We start from the raw sequence: 13697 nt of genomic DNA on the forward strand, positions 1-13697 counted from the left end.
CTTGCAACTGAATCTTCAATTCAACCAACTCTTTAGGAGCCATTCGGTATGGTGCTTTCGATACTGGCACAGATCCGGGTTCCAAGTCGATGGTAAACTCCACTTGTCTGTCGAGCGGCGGTCCAAGCAAAGTTTCAGGGAACACATCGGGAAAAACTCATACTACTGCCACGTCTTCCACCCTCAAATCCTTCTTTTTCTCTCCGTTCAAGTACACAAGATACGCTGGACGCCCTTTTTCTTATCATCGTGGTTGCTTGTAAAGCAAAGATTATGGAGGTTCTTCGGTTCAAAGAGATCCCATGCAAGATGGTCGGCTCGTCACCAGGGGCTAGGAAAGAAATCTGTCTCTCTTTACAGTGAATCGTTGTGTGGTTCTCGGTAAGCCAATCCAATCCCAAAATTATGTCTACGTTCTCCAAAGGCATAACGTGCAAAAGTTGAGCTACTACTCCTAACTCTCCTAACACAAACTCTACGTTCGAGCAAGTTCGTGCAATATCAATTAGACCTCCAACAGGTGAAGACACATTCAAACCCGATTCAAGTTTAGCAGTATGGAGTTCTAAGGCATTCACACATGACATCAAAATAAAAGAGTGTGACTCACCCGTATCAAATAGAACAATAGTAGGTAGTTGTTGGATCTTTCCCATACCTGCCAAGTTCTCTTTGCCCTTGATGGCTTGCTACTCCTGTCCTTTCTTCCCTCTCAAAGCATATGCCCTTGCCTGCTGTGGGGCCACTTGTCGGATCGGTTGAGGTTGTTGCGGCTGCCTCTATCCTTTTCCGTTCCTCATCATTCCTTTATTGTTCGGACACTCTCGAGACATGTGTCCATTCCCACCACATGCGAAGCATCGGATGCCTCCGACTCTGCACTCCCCAACGTGGAACTTGGAGCACCGATTGCAGTAAGGTGTCCTTGGCTAATTTCCTCTCTGTTGTGGCACAACCTGTCGGCCATAGTTTTGAGGCTGGCGGAAAGTGGGATGGTGTCGCTTGTTGTCATACGGGGCTCGGTTGCCTTCCCACTTCCTCTTGTCCCGGTAATTCAGTTGTTGTGTAGGTGGTGTAGGATTTGCCACACTCTCGTTCTTAGGCAGTGCCTCTTCCACATCTAAGGCGCAACTCAAAAGCTCGGAGTAAGAAACTCCTTGGAGGCTGGCCACGGCTACTCTTATCTCGGTTCTAAGGCCAGAGCCGAACTTCGCGGCCATCTTCTCATCCGTGTCTACCAACTCAGGTGCATATCGAGTCATCTCGCAAAGAGCACGGTCATATTCTGACACTGTCATATTTCCTTGTTTCAAAGTGTGGAACTCTGCTGTCTTGGCTCGTCTGTAGCTCATGGGGACGTACTTATTATACAATTCTTCCTTGAACTTGTCCCATGTTAACGTCTCTCGGCGGGCGGGGTCCATTGTCCTTCGTCTAGTTTCCCACCAATGATCTGCCGACCCAGTCAATTGATATGTTACGCATGCCAGACGGTCCCTTTCAGTGCACACCATAAACTCAAAAATACGCTCGATCTCGCGTATCCAAGCCTCTGCCTTCTGTGGCTCTCCTAACCCATCAAACTTTGGGGGTTTCTATTTTCGGAATGTCTTGATGTATTCTTTATCTTGAGTTGCGGTAGAGGTGGTGGTGGAGGCGGGGGTTGGTTCCCAATACTTCCATCAGATCGCTCTTCCTCATTATTCTCCACTCGTGGGCCACGCCCTGCCCCACGTCCACGTCCACGTCCACGTCTCAGTGGCATTCTGATCCAAAACACAAGTTAGCATCGTTGATAGTATTCGTTGTGATCAAAACCAAAACATAACTTCCTTGCAGTTTATCACGTATACGAAACGATAAGCCATAAATACGCAAAGTCGAACAAAGTGTGGATCTTTTATAGAAGCTCGGAAAGGGAAACAAAAGATTTGTTCAACTCAAAACAAGAAACGTACTACTTCTATTTGTTTCTAACAACTTAAAAGGAAAACGACATCGAACTAGCTATCGTTATTTTCTTCTTCCTCTGGGTCCTCTTCCTCCTCCGGTCGTCTTTTCCTCCCGGGTCCTCTTCTTCTTCCGGGTCATCTTCTCCTTCCGGGTTATCCCCTCTGAGATACTCGTCAATTATATGAAGGTCCTCGTCATCGTCCATGACATCCATAAGATAGTCGCCTTCGAAGCCCGGAACCATTCCTACTCTTGCTCTGGCTTCACCCCCTGTCACGGGTTTAATCTCGAACATGTGTTTGTCCTCCCATACTATTTCATCTTCCTCCTCATCCGCCGACGGTGGTATCTCAAAACGAGAGTTGACTAGAGCACACTTTAAGGCCTTCAGGAAGACTTTCATGTCGCCATCCATCCCATTACTTCGTGGTTCGTACCACGTGAACCGACTGGCCGTTGCTTCCATCCAATCTTTCCAACTCTCGGGCATCAACTCAACTAGTCTCCTTATGCCACTATAGGACGACGCATGGTACCCGTGGTCCTCTCGCCACAGGGTTTCGAAATGGGCGACAACCTCTCTTAGAGCTTTTCCTTCTTCTCTCTCGTAGCAGCGGTAATCGTCTATTGCTTGTCGCATTCTGGCACTATATTGATCGCTCTTAAGTGCGGTTCGTTTCGTTCGTACCATCTATGTGAAGATGAAATTTTTTTCTTAGCAAACGAAGATGCCTTATACTACATTTTAACTCGCTATTCGTGCTAGGTCTAAGGCTTGTCACGCATCACTAATGTGATATCATCTAAAGGCTCTTTATGTTCACATGCTTACGTCATATCACTTTCACACATATAACACATACTTAGGTCATCATACCAATCTTGCTCATGTCCCACATAATCATACCATAACAATATCATATTCGCACATACAACACGTGCTTAGATCATCTTGCCAATCATGCTCATATTCCACATAATCACACTATCACAATATCATATTCACACATATAACACGCGCTTAGATCATCATGCCAATCATGCTCATATTCCACGCAATATCATTTTCACACATATAACACGTGTTTAGACCATCATGCCAATCATGCTCATGTTCCACATAATCATATCATCACAGTATCATTTTCACACATAACGTTTATTCACATGCGTACATTTGCCAAAACATCCTCATCATATCATCATCAATTTTATACATTGATCTCACATTCTTTCAACAACTTAAAACATACCTCACTTTCTTTGGTTGAGCGTGATGCTTTGGATGTTGATCCTTCGTGACACTTCTAGTCTAAGGTTCACTAATCTAGACTTAAGGTAAAAGAAGACTCTCGAACCAGAGCGAAAGGACGAAGCTCTGATACCACTCTGTCACGGCCGCCCTTACTAAGGATAGCAAGGACGGGGAAATCGCGACCAAGGGGAGGACTAAGAAGCGGGGAAGAAATGGGGGACACAATAAAAGTTTACACTTAATGCAAAAATCTAATTAACTCCCAAAACAACATTTGTTTTAGTCTACCAAAACATTTTAGTTTAACGAAATAAGCAGCGCATTAAAGTCTCAAAGTATTTAACATAATGAAAATCGTACGAAGTAAAGTAAACTCTTGTGACATCAGTTTCAAAAGTAGCAGCGGAAATAAGTTATCAAAGAGAGTCATAGGATGACGCCTATGTATGGGGACATAACGCATCCAAAGTTCCTAAGCCGACACAACATCCATCGCAACATCCCGCTCAACCTGCACATAAAGAAAACATATGCAGGGCTGAGTATTTGATATACTCAGTGAACACGTGCCAAAATATTTGATAAAAGTTATGTCATCCATACCACAGTGAACTCGAGTTTTACGATTATTTAAGAAAATATCACGAGTATCACAAAAACAGTTTCATAGTCTGGCCAGACAATCAATCTCCCCACTTTCTCATTAATCCAACAATCACATCATCATTCCACAGTGCGACGAATGTGTGGCCACACTATTCGCCCACGAGACCGGCCGACTAGCAAGGACGGCTCCCGATCCTACCAGTGTACACAGCATGAAAGGGTTTGCGGACCTACTCAGACCCGAATTCGTTCCACACATAGCCATATAGCCAAACGGAGTAAACTCAGAAGAACTAGGCATCAGGTACACAATCTCAATAAAAACAATCCTTGGCATGACATAACACTTTAAACCACCCTTATGGCTCCACAATCATACTTTGGAAAAAAAAAGAGTTTAGTTAAAGAAAGCCCACCTCGCTTGCTTAGACAACACAATACACAACTCAAAAGCAACCCTCGTTCCTTGTGCTCATGTATGCACAACAACCCTTGTAAACACCACAACACAATCATCCTTCCATCAATACAATTTATCATGCATGTCCTATCGTTCCTTTCATCGTTTTCTTAAATTACCCATCCCAAACGTTCACCAACATAAGGAAACACACCATAGTATACCTCAACGTATAACACATAACCACGCCATAAGATACGTTCCTTAATCACACATGCATCAGGTAATTCATTCAAACTTGACAACAAGTATTATTTTAACATGACAGAAATGTGGCAGAACTGCGCAGTCGTTTTGTAACGTGCAAAAGTTGAGCTACTGCGCAGTCGTTTTGTAACTGCGCAGTCGTTTTGTAACATGACAGAAATGTGGCAGAACTGCGCAGTCATTAAAAATCCATCCGACCTCCTTTGGGGCTGAACTTTTACCACAACACAGTAGACACATCAAAGATCATCCAGATAAAATTTCCCATCAAAATCACATGTTTAGGTCGGTCAAATCAAAAACGAAACTCACTGGACGAGAATACAAATTCTGACAGAACTGCGCATTTTCTTCAAAAATTCATTAAAAATTCATCTTTCGTCAAAAGAGCCTGAAATTTATACACAACACAGAAGACATCTCAAACACACGTCGGAATCTACTGTCCGAAAACCATAGTTTTCATGCTTCACAAATTCGAATTAGGGTTTATCTATCATTCATCAAAACACATATATTCATGGTTCCAACACATAATCATGCTTCAAAAAGATCTCACAACCAAGTTCTCATATATTAACATCCGACCATAGTCGTTTTGTAAAAATCATTAAAAATCCATCCGACCTCCTTTGGGGCTGAAATTTTACCACAACACAGTAGACACATCAAAGATCGTCCAGATAAAATTTCCCATCAAAATCACATGTTTAGGTCGGTCAAATCAAAAACGAAACTCACTGGACGAGAATACAAATTCTGATAGAACTGCGCATTTAACTTCAGAAATTCATTAAAAATTCATCTTTCGTCAAAAGAGCCTGAAATTTATACACAACACAGAAGACATCTCAAACACACGTCGGAATCTACTGTCCGAACACCATAGTTTTCATGCTTCACAAATTTGAATTAGGGTTTATCTATCATTCATCCAAACACATATATTCATGCTTCCAACACATAATCATGCTTCAAAAATATCTCACAACCAAGTTCTCATATATTCACATATCATTCACCAACGAATCATCCACAACCTCACCCATACACATACATAAACGCATATCCACATACTTTCTCATGCAAAACATCAATCCCAACCGATTAATTTTTAGATCTATGATTTCTACACTCACTATATGCATGAGGGAATCAAGAAACATGGATTCAATGGAAAGGATGAGAAAGAGAATTCAAATATACCTTTCTTGTTCAAAAACAATCGATAGGAATGATAATTGATGTGATTCTTCGATGAATCTTGAATTTCCAACTCCAAATTGATGCAAGAACAAATGATTGGTGAAGAAATTTTGGAGAGGATGAAAAGAGGGAGGGAGGCGTGTGAGGGAGAAAAAATGAGGGAGGGAGGCGTGTGATTTGGTGGCTAGGGTTAGGGTTTTAGTTATTTAAGGTTCAAGTTAAATTCCCACACTAAATTAGAATAATTAAATTGTGGGAGAATAAAATAGAGGTAAATTTCCACAATTAAAAAAATAAAGTAGGCGTGTAATGGAGGGAGAGGATTTTTGAAAATTGCTATTTAATTAGCAAGGAATTGATTTGGTATTTACTTGGAGAGAAATATATTCACAAATTAGGCAACAAGATAATGAGTATTTCATAAACAAGGTAACAAGATAATTTAATATCTCCAAGTATAGCACAAGGGATGGGGGGCATGTACTATGGAAGCATGGGAGGGAACAATATTTAAATCCTCAATTAAATGAGAATAAGATTTAAATTTGGTACTTTTTTTTGTAGGAAAAGACTCCCAAAAAATAGGTAACAAATAAATTTATTTCACAAGGAAAAAAAAGAAGGCATATGGGGCGTGTGATAGGGAGAGAATTAAAAGGAAAATATTTACATCCCCAATGAATTTGGCATATGAATTTATTTGGTATTTATTTGAATAGAAGGGATTCCACAAAATAGAAAAAAAATATAAATTCCTCTACAACAAGGGAGGGCCGAAAATTTGGGTTATATTCCCACAAGGAAATAATTCAAATCTTAATTTAATTAGGGTGAGGAAAAACAAATGTGGCACAATTAAATCAAAAATAATTCAACCTCCTAATTAAATAGGGGATTTTTCGAAATCTCACAAGAATAGGCTTAGGGTTCAAATTCCACGTAGCACAAATTAGGGATAATTTAATTTGGATAAATACCCCAAAACAATTAATTAAATCCAAGAAAGAGAATATAATTTCCAATAATTGAAGGGGTCGAAAATTACCACTAAAATAGCTAGAACAATGTGCATGATCTCATTTAATTATTTCCCCACTTTGGAAAACAAATATGACACTTCATTCCACATCACTCATGACAATTTATTTCACATAATCAACTCAATCACATAGGAACAAATAAATTGCATAAAAGAAAATTTTCCACTCGACATCGATATTAAAACAAAAGTCGCAGAAATTTTTGGGATGCTACAAAATTGAATTTAAAAAATTGCTCATGCACACATTGTACACATTGCACAATCATTAAATATACACACACACTTAACACAATCCTAAAAACACACTGCTTACACATACATGCACACCCATACATAACTCACTATATACACACAGTACACCACTCACAATACACACATTGCATGCAATGTGTGTATGAGTGTGCATGTGTGCAACGTGTGTGAATGTGTTTGTGTGTATGAATGTGTCCGTTGTGTGTGTAGGAATGTGTGTACTGTGTGAAAGTGAGTGTAAGAATGTGTGCAGTGTGTGTGAATGTGTGTATGAATGTGTGCAGTGTTTATTATAAGGGTACCGTAATACCATGACTTTCTTTGAAGGAGATATAATCCATTTTTATTTTACAATTTTCATCTTACATTTACCGTGTTTTCTATAACCATCCGCAACTATCTTCTACGTTTGGGTTTTTTAAGGAGAGAAAAGGACTCAACTATTATTCTACTTTGTTTTTTCCTAGTTGTGTATTCGGGTTTGTTTGCCTGTTATGATCCTACTCCTTTCCAAGGACAAGTATTTATAGTAGTGTATTACGGTTACTAATACTATAGTCACCGGAGGCTCGTGGCGGTCCACGTCGGAGAAAGAGGCATCAGTGTGGGTGCATCATGAATATGGATGTCAATCAGACTAACACACTCAGAATATCGGAGTATTCATATTGTAATTTTTTCTTGTCAAACAATTTAAACCCTAATAATTCAGATGTCGAGCTATCCCACCGGGCTAGTCTAGCCAAAAGATATTTCAAATATAAAATGAGTTATTAATTAAGCAATTAGGATATTGATAGAATTCTTATAAAATTATTTATAATTTGAAATATGTTGTATGAAAAAAAAATTAGATATTTATATGAATTCAAATTTGTTAGACATTCTTGAATAATTAGTAATAACAAATTTGTTGGTAGTTGTTATTAATACCCTTATTGATGTTTTTTTTTCATTGTATTGATACTTTGAGTGGGATCATCTTGGGCTTTGATTTGATTATTTAATGACAAATATTTGGTTGTAATTATCATTTTAAGAGTTCGATAAACTATCTAAAAGAGATGTGTTTGTCTTGTAGAAATATTTAGAATGTATAAAAGATAAAAATCAATTAATTATTGAAACAACTAGTTGGTTGGATAGTTTTTGTTTTTTATTAATTTATTTTATAATTTTTTATTTTTGTATTTTCAAATTCTTTTGCAATAATATAAAATTTATAAGTTTATTTTTATTATTATTATTATTAATATTGTGGTTCGATGATAGATAAATTATAAAAAATCATCAAAAAGAGGTATAGATGTGTACGAGAAATATTGAGGATATAGAAAAGAGAAAAATTAATCAATAATTTGAACAAAGGTAAGCTTCTTGAATTTGGTATTTTATATAGAATTAAATTTATATATATTCGTCAGTTCAATCAGGTTTCAGATATTAAACAAGTAAATATAGAAAAAAAATTTGCAATATGTATCCCCAAATGCTAACACTAGATATGATACAGTGAACAAAAAACAACAATAAATCGCAAAAATGGTTCCAAATTTATTTCATATAAAACGCTTCATATAAAACGCTTGCATTACATCGACAAATTGACTAATGAATAATCTAATCGCTCAACCAAAACATATGAATTAACTAATATAATTGTACAACAAACCAAAACGGCTTGATTATAAATTATAAAATCCAGAATTAACTATATGAATCAAAAATGAAAACATTTCATGACATACCCGAGTAAAATAATTTAATACGGAAAAATGACTGCCTACAATCCCAATAGATGCCAATGTAGTCATCCACCTTCAAATTCTTCTGCCTAGTCAGTCCTCATACGTAAGAACATAATTCTCACTAGGTGTGATTTGGAAATAAACATCGTTACCTTCATATTTAATTGGCTGATTGTCGTTAGTAACATCCCAAATAACCGCAACAACTCTATGCCCAAAATGGCTATGTGATTGGCCATGAAATAATTCCACACCAACGAAAAACCCTAAGGGTCCCTTTGGTACATGGAACTGGAATTGGAATTCTATGGAATTGAAATGGAAGGAATTGAATTAGAATTCAATTCCAAATTCTTAGTTTGGCAAAATGAAATAATTTATATGAAATTAAATCTAAAAAATTGCTCACACACACGTTGTACACATTGCACAATCATTAAATACACACACACACTCAATAAACCATCCACAATGAGGATGTTGATTGGGAAAATGCTGGATTTATTAAATACACACACACAATCATTAAATACACACACACTCTATAACCATCCACAACTATCTTCTACATTTGGGTTTATTAAGGAGAGAAAATGTAGCACCCCGAAAATTTGTGACTTAATTTATTTTATTAATGAGGATGTTGATTAGGAAAATCAATTACGAAATTTAATTTTTAATTGGCTGATTGTCGTTAGTAACATCCCAAATAACCGCAACAACTCTATGCCCTAAAATGGCTATGTGATTGGCCATGAAAAAATTCCACACCAACGAAAAACCCTAAGGGTCCCTTTGGTACATGGAACAGGAATTGGAATTCTATGGAATTGAAATGGAAGGAATTGAATTCGATTCCAAATTCTTAGTTTGGCAAAATGAAATAATTTATATGAAATTAAATCTAAAAAATTGCTCACACACACGTTGTACACATTGCACAATCATTAAATACACACACACACTCAATAAACCATCCACAATGAGGATGTTGATTGGGAAAATGCTGGATTTATTAAATACACACACACAATCATTAAATACACACACACTCTATAACCATCCACAACTATCTTCTACATTTGGGTTTATTAAGGAGAGAAAATGTAGCACCCCGAAAATTTGTGACTTAATTTATTTTATTAATGAGGATGTTGATTAGGAAAATCAATTACGAAATTTAATTTCTATGTGATTGAGATAATTATGTGAAATTAGTTGTTGTGAGTTATGTGAAATAATTTGATTAAATTTCCAATGTGTGAATTAAATTAAATGGGATCATGCATGATTATTCTAGCCATTTTATTGGAATTTTCGGCCCTCCTATTTATTTGAAATAATATTATCTTTCTTGGATTTAATTAATTGTTTTGGGATATTTATCCAAATTAAATCCAAACCAAATTGCCCCTATGTTATACTACATGATTTTCGACCCCTTGTCCATCCCTTGAAATTTTCAAAATTCTCCTATTAATTAGGAGAAAGAATTATTTTATAGATTTAATTGGTACTTTGTTTATTCCCTTCCTTGAATTAAAATCCAATTAAATCTTACCATATCTTGCCAAATCTCTCCATATCCTATTTTAATTAGGATTTGACTCCTTCCTTCTTTGAGAACTCATTATTTTCGCCCCTTATGCCTATTAATTACTTTGTGGGATTAATTTATTTGTTATCTATTTTGTGGGGGTCTTTTCCTACATGAAATTACCAAATTTAAATCATATTCCTATTTTCCTTGTTTACATCCCACTATCACACGCCTATTTTGTTTAATTGTGGAATTTATTCGTTGACCTCTATATTTTTCCTCCACAAATTTTAATTGTTTTATTTAAGTGTGGGAATAAATTCTTGAATATAAATAAGAAACCCTAAACCTAATCCCCACAATCACACGCCGCCCTCACTCTCTCCCTCTCTCCCACATGTCTCTCTCTCTCCCTCTCTTTCTCAAGTGCTCCAAATCAATCCTTCACAAATTCTTCATCCTTGCTACGATTTGGAGTTGGAGACTCAAGATCCGTCGAAGAATCAAACCACTCGTCAATTCTACCGATTGTTTTTCAAGAGAAAGGTATAATTTGATCCACCTTTCTTATTCTCAACGTTTAAATCTGTAATTCTTGAACCCCCTCATGCATATAGTTGAGTGGAAAATGGTAAATCTAAGAATTAAATGGTTTGGGAGGAAGTTTTGTACAAGATTGTGTTTGTGTGTGTTGTGTATGAAAACTGTGGTGTACGGGCAGTAGGTTCCGACGTCTATTGGACCAATCAAACAATCTTTTTTACGCACATTTTTAACTGGATGAAGTCTTAGATGTCTTCTGTGTTGTGTCCAAAATTCAGCTTCAATTGATGACGGATGAATTTTTAACGAATTTTTCAATTGAACTGCGCAGTCCTGCCAGAATTGCGTTTCATCCAGTGAGTTTTGTCTTTGATTTGACCGATCAAAAGATGTGATTTTGGTGTGAAATTTTAACTGGATAAACCTTTTTATGTCTACTGTGTGGTGACCGAATTTTAGCTTCAAATGATATCGGATGGAATTGTAATGATTTTTACAAAAAGACTGCGCTGTTCGGCCAGATTAATGTTTTGTTGAAATAGCCTTTGTTGACAAGTTTTGAATGAAGTACATGGTACATGTGTGAGTAAGGGACTTATCCTATGTTGTGGTTATGTGTTGCACGTTGATGTATGCTAAAGGGGATCGTTTCGTTTATGATGGTGAACGATTAGGATGGGCAATGTAAGAAAACGATGAAAGGAATGATAGGGCATGCATGATTAATGTGTTGGTGGAAAACTGATTGTATTATGTGTTTATGGTGTTGACATGGGTTATTGTGCGCATGTGAGTACGACGAAGCAAGGGTTACAATAAAGTTGTGAACTGTGATTGTAAGCGAGAGAGGTGGGCTTTGATGATGAGATTGTGCATGATTCCTAGTTTGTGAGTGCGCTCCATTAGGCTATAGGGCTATGTTAAACGAATTCGGGTCTGGGTAGGGCCGCAAATCCTATCAGCCTAGTGTACACAGGTGAGATCGTGAGCCGTTCTTGCTAGTCGGCCGGTCTCATGGGCAAATAGTGTGGCCAAACTTTCGTCACACTATGGTAAGAGGATGTGATTGATTGATTGTTGAGAAAGTGGGGAGATTGTTTTGACTGGTCAGTCTATGAAATTGTTTTGTGATACTCGATGATATTTCTTTTCTAAATGTGAAACTCGAGTTCACTATGGTATGGATGACATAACTTTTATCAACTATTTTTGGCGTGTGTCCATTGAGTATATTAAGTACTCAGCCCTGCATGTGTTTTACCTATGTGCAGGTTGAGTGGTGATGTTGCGGCGGATGTTGAGTCGAGCCTTAAGGATTTCCGGATGCGTCGTGTCATCATACATGGGCGTCATCTTATAACTCTCTCTAGATACCTTATTTCCGCTGCCTTGTTTGGAATTGTTTTTCTAAAAGTCTTTCATTTTACTCCAATCTGTTTTTATGACATTAAATACCTTGAGACATTAATCCGCTGCTTAACTATTTAATAGATGAAAATATTTCTTTTGAAGTTTAGTTGAGTTTCGGGTTAAACGTTGCCTTTTATTGTTTCTACATTTCTTCCCCTAGTCACGATTTCTCCGTCCTCACTATCCCTATTAAGGGCGGTCATGACAGAGTGGTATCAAAGCCTCGTTCTTTCGCTCTGGTCCGAGTGTCTTTTTCAGTCTTAGTCTAGACTTGTTTCGCTAGACTAAAATAATAAATAAAATAAAATAAAAGAAGATAAAACAAAATTTGTGTATTGAAGGCTCAACATCCCGCTTCGCCACGCTCAACCATGAAAGAGGTAATTTATTTTTATGAGAATTTTTATGCGAAAGGTTTGGAGAAATGAAGATGAGAAAATCTTTGAGAATGAAAGAGGAGAAAAATGTTTATACGAACAACGAAGTAAAATCTTTCCGTGAGGGATTGGTTTCAAATTGAGAAGTATTTTCTGATGTTTGTGAAAAGAGCGAGTTTCGAAGAGGAATGAAGGGGTGTTTTACATGAAAGATGAAAATTGATGAGTTGATTTCAGAATGTTGAAATTTTTTTAAAAAAAAGTGAGTCATTTAAAAATGTTTGTTTCAAACATATATGTGAAGTGCATAAGTGTTCTGGTTGGAATGCAAATGTGTTATGAGTTTATACTTGATTATCATGAAGTATGAATGGTGTGAAATACGATGGATATTGAGATATGAGATGATAAAATGTGTTGTGAACTTAGAGTGCCTAAGATGTAGGCCTAGTTGACCACGCGGACCATAGTTCTAATTAGAAAACTCACCTATTGCTTTTCCGAGCGATGAAAACGAACGAGAATGAAAAGTGGGGTGAAATTTCTAAATTCTCGAGATATAAGACGAGAGGATCGAGATAGAGGATGGAGACCGGTGGACCATGAAACTTTTTCTATTTCTTGGAACTACGTGCAACTTTAGAGCAAGATATGTGCGAACCATTTTATCTCTAGTTGGATGATTACTATTTCCTATTGTTTTCCCTAAACGATAAGATCAAAAAGAATATGAGGAAAATTACAAGAAGAGGAAGATCACGCAGACGAAATGATTTCAAATACGAAAGAGGGTGCAAGACTAGAAGATTTGTTAGACGATGTGTCCATGCAATGACGAGAGATCGTAATCACAATTTAAATTAGTATAGTCTATCTTGCGTGATTTCCTAAAAGTAGCAACACGATGGAGACGACCTTTATAGGAGGTAGAGAAGCACACGGATGATTAAAATATTTTAAGAGAATGATTGTTATAATATGCAAGAATATTAAGAAGATATGGCTTTTGACTGACTACAATTATTTTGTTGTAATGACGTGGTGAATATCAACTTGGAATCCACGGTTTCTTAGAACGATGTTACCATGTTCGGCTTC

Source organism: Salvia splendens, chromosome 10 (genome assembly GCF_004379255.2).
Source record: "Salvia splendens isolate huo1 chromosome 10, SspV2, whole genome shotgun sequence".
In the NCBI taxonomy this organism is placed as follows: domain Eukaryota; kingdom Viridiplantae; phylum Streptophyta; class Magnoliopsida; order Lamiales; family Lamiaceae; genus Salvia; species Salvia splendens.